Here is a 9,003-nt window from a genome sequence, read left to right as displayed (position 1 = left end):
AGTTGTGATCAGTCACATTATAAATGGTCGAATTCTTTAATTTTTCAAAGTCATACTTGTAGCCATTATAATATAAATGTAATTCTTTTACAAGCATAAGCTTTATTTAGCCTTTTATTAAGTATAAATAAAGCAAGTAAGTAAAACCAATAATGTTTAACAAAAATGGCATGGACTTAATCGATGCACATCAAAATCCTTAGAGATATACAAAACTGACATTTAAAATGATTAACGATTGATATAAAGGCTGCTTATACAATATTTTCTGCTCCAATTTTTCCTTCTTAGAGCTCTGATGATGCTAATAGCTAACTGAAACATTATTTTAATAGCAGCATTAAAAATAAAAAAAATCATCTTATCTTTTATTACTAAAACTTCATTTTTCAAAGTTACATATTTTATACAGCAGAAAAACTTAATTAACAATATAAATAGATTTGAGATGGATTTTTTAAAAAAATTAAATAGTGATAAATTAGAATAACAAAGGTTTTAAAGATATTTCTTCTGCATGACAAGAGGTTAAGTAAATGCAAACATATTTACATATTTCTCAAATTTTCTAGGAGGCCCAAAGGGTTAAAGCAAGGACACATTAAATAAAAATTGTTCGCCTAAAATTACTTTTGATTGTGGTGGTTTGAATGAAAATGGCCCCCAATGGGTTCTTATGTAGTCATATTATTTAGAGGTATGGCCTTGTTGAATTATGTATGGTTTTATTGAAGGAACTGTGTCACTGGGGTGGGCTTTGAGGTTTCAAATGTAATTCTTTCACAAGCATAAGCTTTATTTAGCCTTCTATTTAGTATAAATAAAACAAGTAATTAAAACAAATGATGTTTATCTAAAATGGCATGATAGGCCAAGTGTCACTCTTTCTTCCTGTCACCTGCCGATCTAACTGTAGAACGCTTAAGCTTCTCTTCCAGCACAATGTCTACCTATGTACAGCCATGCCTTCTGCTGATTCTCTTCCAGCACTATGTCTACCTACGTACAGCCATGCCTTCTGCTGATTCTCTTCCAGCACTATGTCTACCTACGTACAGCCATGCCTTCTGCTGATGCCAGTTAAGTAACCTCAGAAACATTGAGTCAGCTCTAATTCAGTGCTCTTCCTTATAACTATTGCTGTGCTCACAGTGCTTCCTCACAGCAAAGAAACTAACAACACATCGATACAACCTGAAAATCTGTTGCATCAGACAGTCTACAAAATGTAATAAAAATTAAAGCTTTCCGGCAAGTTTCTCTTTTATGAGATTGCTAGGCTTTGCTATTGTTCACATTTTTGTTTCATTTACAATATCAGCTGTATATCTACGTCTATGCTTACATGGAAACACTCAATGACTTTCTCCTTCAGGATGTTCTGTGATTATTATTCAGGTCCTTGTCAATATCCTGCTACCTAAAAGAAGAGTCTTCTTGAGTTCAAAATTAAAATTGCCTGTAATTTTAAACACCTTAAGTCTTATGCCAAAATGCTTATTTTAAAATCTTTAAAAGTTAATGACCGTTGTTAATTAAACTGTATATACCTTTAAGTTTTCTGACTGTTCTTGTTCTGAAGTCACCAGTTTCTAGCAAGGGAAGTAATAAAAGGAGGGTCACATAGGCCTATTTTCTATTAGAGGCACTATTTTATGATATAAAAGCATTATTTTATCTGTTTCTAATACAAAATTAATAATAAATAGACATCAGCTTGACATCTAAAACTATACCTGTCTATATATGGGATCTTCTCTGCTATCAGATATGTAAAAAACTGTGCTGAAATTTACTACAGGCATTCATCATGCCTTTTTACATATAGTCAGCTACAGAGCACAGCCAGAGACATGAAGCCCTGGAACTGGAGGAAAAATACCATTATGTTATATATGGAACATGACTTTTTCAAGTAGCTCTTTATACATTTCCATCCTAGGACTCTAATTATATCTAAGTGCTAATAATGGTCCTTTCTATACTAGCAAGTAATTTAAGGCATTTTAATATTAATCATGTTACTTAAACCACTCGCTATCCACGGTGTCACATTATTATAAAGTGGCATCAAATACTTAATTGGCTATTTTTAATAATGAAAGGAACTATGCACCTATATATATTCACACATACTATTCTATTTTTTAGTTATACTAACTTGAAATTTTCAAAACTTTGTTTTTTAAATCAAGGACAATACTTTATCAGCTGCCCCCAAACCCTTTCCCCTAAATTAGGTACAGCCTAAGTATATGGCAAGTGAAAAGAACTAAAAACTAATCAATTGGAAGGACTCAATGATAGCATCCAGGGTGAGGTTATGCTTTTCCAGAAAATTAGCAAAATTTTAGATAACTTTGGAAAACATCCCTGAGACCACTGGACCAATGAACCATGTGAAGATTGATAATGCACACCATTAGACAGCCCAAAAGGAAAAACAAGCTAGTATCTTGGGAACTATCAGAACTTTAACTCATCAAGTGGAGACTTTGGGGAAACAGCAAGGTTAGTATAGTAATGACCCAAAAATGATACTGTTATGCATACAGACTCTAATGCATGATAACCCACAGCTCGTCAATACAGAAGCATCATGTCTTTTGTCACAGGGAATAGAATCGCACTCTGATATCCTGTGGTAGGAGACAGTATGCCATTGTTTTGCTATGCTACAGACTGATCTTATCATTTAGGGCAAGTCTGGAGGACAGGTGATTTACAAACACTTAGTAACATGGATGGTGCATATTTTGGTTGGACTAATTTAACTGATCAGTCCAAACACGATAATATCAATTTGAGCATGATGAAGTTCTCTTCAGAAAGCTCGGACAGTGGGATCTATAGTTGTATGAGGATAGAAGGGGGTACCTGATGTATTGCTTACCAAAGTTGATATTACTCTATCTAGAATAATGCTGCTAAGAGTTTAGAAAATATCCTCTGGATTTATTTGGTACACATCCGTCAACAGAAACAATCTTCTTCATATCAGAGGAGACTCCTTTATTTCTGGCCTTTTTTTTTTTTTTTTTTTTTTTTTTTTTTGCATAGGTGTCACTCACAAGCCCTGTGCACAAGTAACAAGGGGTCTACTTGTACCCATATTTTAGGACTTCCCCGGATGCTCTTGTCAATGTTATTTTTTCTATCACATTTTTATGCTTTCAATGAACTTATATCACTCCTTATTACAATTCCACCTCTAATCACACCCTTCACTTTAGTAAGCAACTGCCTTTGGTATGGAGTGCTCTTTTTGAAAATTCTACTCATCCTGCTTTTATACAGTGGGATGTTGCCTATCCTAGAACTAGTTGCTGAAATACAAAGACACGTTTCAACAATGGCTTGCTTGATATTACTAAAACTACTAATATTATAGCAAAGATATTAGATCAGTCCAAAGATGGGTGAGTTGAGGACCATAGTTGTATAAAATAAAGTTACTGTTGATTATTTATAGCTCAAACATAATTTTGGTTGTCTAGAAGTTCCTGGTGCATGTTGCTTTAATGTGTCATATTTTCTCCATTAATGGTCAAATGATTTGCATAGATAGAAAAGATCTCTTAAGTGACCTTTTGAATGGTCATCATGACTAAGATGGCTTCCTGCTTTTGTTCCTGTATTACTTATAGTTATATTCTCAATGCTTTCTTATATTAATTAGACTAGCCATGAAGACAACACATTTAACTGTTGACTATTACAGCTGCTTTTCCCTTCACAATTAAAAAAGAATAGATATGGAAGGCACACCTTAAGGTTGGGAAATCCTGCTACCTAAGGTTGAAGTTTATCATGTCCAGAAGTTCATCTTCCTCTTTCCTTGATGGGAAATTGCCCAGAAAGTACTTGGGATTATTGGAATGGCTTTCCATACAAAGAGGCATTCACAGTGTGTTGAGTTCTGGCCAATGGTTTTGTATTCACCCTGAAAACTCACCACTCTCCAAGGTCCATGTGCAATAACCTTTGTGTGTAATTTTCTAAATTATGAGAAATGTACATATGCAGAATTTCTTCTTTACTGGAATAATAACGACTTCTATATTTTGTTCATTGATCTACCAATGCCTTTTGCAGTAATGTTATTTCATAGTAGACTTGCATAAATCACTTCTAAATGAATGCATCTATATACAAATAAATTAAGCTAAGATTTTTAGATTACTGTATCCTGTACTGGTAGTATAAGCATGAAATTCCAGATACTTGAGAAGTTGTAGCAGGATGACCATAAGAAAATACAAAGGCTGCCAGAGAAACTTAAGGGACCTTCTCTCAAAATAAAATGTAGAAGGAAATGAGATCATACAAATAGATGCAGCCAGTGAATGCAATACCCTATATGGATTGCCTAATATGACCCTACAGCTGTTTAGTGACTAACAGTAAGACATGAAAAAGAATGCATACATGTAACATTATACAAATATTATGACAAAAGGGGTCGCATTTAGGAACATCTCTTCATATGCATGCAATAACTATTACAAGAAAAAAGCCATGAATTTCAAGGAGAATAGGGAGTTGTATATGAGAGGATTTAGAGGGTTGAAAGTGAAGAAAGAATATATTTATTTTGCATTCTCAAAACAGAAGTCAAAATTAAAATGTTCATTATTTTGGGTAATATAGGAAAAATATATCCTGGCTCACAATAATGTGTTCCAGAGGAAAATGTACAAAATTGTTCTGTTTTTCTACACTAGCACAGCCTGTTCAATTTTAAGTCATGTTTTTGAAAAAGGTAATTGAAAAACAATATTATATCAAGAAGATTATGAAGGAGATATTAAAATGCATTAAAATAATTTAGAGATCATAATTACACTAGAGTAATAAATTGAGAAAGTTAAAGCAAATTAATGCATCTTGTATTGTTAAGGTGTTAACAAAAATAAATTGAACTTAATATGAGTAGATTTTCTAAATCTTCAGGGAAAAAATAGTGGTAATAGATGAATAATACCAATGCAGGATGAATGCCTAAAACACTCTTTTCAATATGCTATATAATTACTCTTTAAAATTGCTTAGTCTCTGACAGTCAATAGGAAACTTTCTGATCTGGAGATAGCTACAACCACGTCCCGACACATGAGACATGTAAATAAAAGGGCTTCACATTTTCATGAATTCTAACAATCTATAACTTCTCCATTATTAAGTATATGTGACACTCAGCACTATTCTAGTAGCTACATATTAGGTTTCTATGCATACATATATGTATGTAATACATAGATACATGTGTGCATAATATCTCTGCATACTATATGTTACATGACTACAATGTAAATATCAGGTTTTGTATTTTACAGATATAAATGTTATTCTATAGAGCACTGCATCCCATGCCAAACTCATCTTGAAGCATCATCTTTTTCTTAGTGTTCACACTTTTGACACTGGAGACTTTTTGTCTTCATTAAAATCACTACATAAAGCTCATGAACACAAACCCGCTTTGGACCTTTGAGACTGAGATAGATCTATCTATCAGATCTGATAAGATAGATCAGATCTATCCATGCTGATATGCCTCCCCACCCACTATGACTAACTACCTGAAAATGTGGCTTCATTATATACTTATTTCCCGTAGGAAACATAATTAGCAATTTGACTATATTTTACAGGATATTTTTCTGCCTTAAAAATTACCTCCGAAGTGTGTTCATTTCAAGCAAATCATCTGGAAATGGACTTATTGTTTACTTTTACGCCTGTGAACTGTGCACCTACAAACGGGTTACATCTTGTTGGGAAAAAAACCCAGAAAGTTAGCAGCGAAGTAAAAGTACTGTAACTTTTACTCTCTCTTGTCTCACAGAGCAAGGACACTTTGCATAGTATATAAATATATATTGTATACCTTATTTTTATTGTATCTTCAATGTGTATGAAAATGTTACCTCAAAAATTTAAAGTTAGTATATAAATATTACATAATTGAGCTGTTTCCAAAATTTAGTGATACTGTAGTCAAGGAGTATTATAATGTACTAAAAATTCACATATATACTGATGTTTGCAGCAATAGTAATTTTAATGTAATCCTGTAAGAATGCTCTTTAGATCTTAAGATCCATGAGATTTACTCAAGGAGGAACAACTTTGTTTTCTTGCCCTGACTCTCACACAGTTGGAGTCTGTTGGCCAAGGAGATGCTGATGTACTGTGAACACATTCTCAGCTCCCTCTCCCACGACAGGGTAGGTCATTTATTGCCTGTATTTTGTGTAACACTTTATGTAGATCCATACATAGAATAAAGATGCCTTTGTGTGTGTGATTCGTTACTTTGGTTAAACAGAGAGCACACATTCATTTATGGCAAATTCTAAACTATTTTTTTTTCTTAACAACAAGTATTTATTCTGACAACCCCGTTTCTGTACTTTAGTATATAGAAAAATGGAACAAAGCAACTTTCCTGGCTAAAGCCAGCAGCTGTGCAATCACATTTTTGGTAACATTGCGCCCTCATGTGGCAACACAGTGCAATTGGTAATCTAAAAATTTGTTCTCTAAAAAACAACTCATTGTACTTTTAAACAGCTATATAGTGCATTTGTTGTTCTGATTATTATGTGTATATAGGGGAATGCCAGGGCCAAAAGAATGGGAATGGGAGGGTAGGGAAGTGGGGGGCGGTATGGGGGACTTTTGGGATAGCATTGGAAATGTAATTGAGGAAAATATGTAATAAAAAAAAAAAAAAACAGCTATATAATTATTTTCCAAGGAGCTTTAGGTCAGCCTTTCTTCTGATTCCTAAAGATGATTCTGATGTTGACAGAGATGGTTTCAGTCACACTCTGATCCCACATTTGTGATTGTGGTGCTTTAATAGTCAGGAAGTTGTCTCCAGACCTCTGTTAAGTCACAAAATCAACAATTCTGTCATATTTAGCTTATTGGGGACACATAGTCTGTCAAAAAACCACACTATTCTGTTATTTATCTACGTTTTTATTGGATCTATAATTGTCCATTCTCAAGTCATGTAGTGATATAATAAAGAATAAACACTGGCAACTTTAAAATAGAAAGTAGGTGGTTCAAAACAATAATGGAAAACTGACATTATTTATCTTAAAACTATTATCTATAAAATAATGGTATATATTAATTAGGAATGTTGTTGGAACATAGTTATATGACAAGTACTATTAAAACTGAGGACATTAGGCGGTTGTTACATTATGTTTATGAAAGTCAACTTTCCTTTATCTACATCCTGAGTTTGTGAAAAATTCTTTCTCCAATGTATCTTTACACCATTGAAGTTGTTCATATCTAGCTGTCTTGGTATCAACCCTCCTTCCCCATAACCAAAAGAAATGATTGTTTATGAAACTAGAGAGCAAAGTACTTGTTGAAAAGATTTCTGAATATTTATTGTGGGAAATGCCAGATTTTCTATTAAAAATAGTAATAACTATGAATAAGATAATAGGATTAAACATTTTCAACAAGTGAATATTGGAGTCCAGTAAATGGTCTAGATTAAAGTAAGTCACAGCACAAGAATTTAAGTGTTTTTAATGATATTGCTAGTCATTTAAAATAAATATTTTAACAAATATCCATAAATGTTATAAGAAGTGTAGTTAGCTTAACATATACCTCAAACATGCACAGAGCATTAAGGGTAATTGATCTTGACATTGGCCTTTCAATATTATAAGAAATTCCAAAATTACAAAAATAAACATTTTTTTTTGCATCAAGTATTTTCATGTTTGAAAAATTCTCAGTTGGTTCAAATCCTTTTTCTATATTTTAATTTTACAATGTAGATTTGATTTGTATTCATATCAGGCTTATGTTATGTAGAGACAGTGCTTGTTATAAACAAAATAGAAAACAGTGAAACAAAAATGGAGCAAAAATATTCTACTTGTAACAACCCCTCCCAAATCTCACACTTCAAAAAGTCCAGGTTTTAAGGTTTTCATGTGTTTGAATTTAGTATTTTACATCAACAAAATGAATCTGCTCAAAAAAACAATTTGTATAAAGAAAATATAACAAGAATTGATACATTCATAGCCTTAATGAAAGTACACATATAGCTTTATGTGTTTCGATTTTAGTCCATAAAGTTTATGTAAATGTTTCAAACCCTAGTAGTATACAAGTGTACTTGCATATGAACCTTCATTTGACTGTCACTTTCTACAAGTGTTGCTAATGTTTAAAAATTATCTACAGAGGTTTAACAATCATTCTGGTTGTAAGATTATTTTTAAGGTAAACTGCTAAATCATTTTAATTTTGCACATATGTAGGTAATTTTCTCATAATCAAGGTGGTGTAGTGATTTTAATTCTGGTGCTGATTGTATCAGCATAGAGCTGTGTGGAACATTTGAAGAGAGGGGAAATTGCAACACACAACGTAGCAAGAAAGCAGGATACTAAAATGAAAAGAGTAACAAACGATTTCCCCTATGAACCTGAAATAAATTTTAAGTTATGAAATTCTGAAGTTATAGAGTAATGAAGTTAAGTTATAAAAATGAGTTGAGAATATACAAATCCTGGACACACAAAAGAACTCTTTAAGAGGTAAGAAAATAAATTTAGAGAAAATGGCTCTGCAGCATTTGAACCTATTAGAGTAGCAAAGAGCTGAAACATTTAGTGATTGTAATCAGTTTTGTAGAAGAAAAACTAAAGAGAATCACCAGAGAGCCTACGGAAACCACAAGGTGACAGTAACCATGGAAATGTGCGATTGGAGTTTGAGGAACCAAAAGTTTCTTTAAGTCTACAATGCAGTTGATTAGCATCTGAAGTATGAGGAAAACAGTTCAGTGTTACCCAGAAGAAGAACATTTACAGAGTTCGTAGGGGGTGATTAGAAATTGGGAATTCTATAGCTCCACACCTTACAGTTGGCGTAAAACAAGCTAATGGCATTTTCAGATTCTCAAGGCTCAAGTCCGTACACTCTTCTATGAAATTTAGCACAAATCAG

The sequence above is a fragment of the Mus caroli genome, chromosome 2, assembly GCF_900094665.2.
Source record: "Mus caroli chromosome 2, CAROLI_EIJ_v1.1, whole genome shotgun sequence".
Taxonomy (NCBI): domain Eukaryota; kingdom Metazoa; phylum Chordata; class Mammalia; order Rodentia; family Muridae; genus Mus; species Mus caroli.
The sequence above is the reverse complement of the archived record's forward strand: the minus strand, read 5'-3'. Positions refer to the sequence as shown.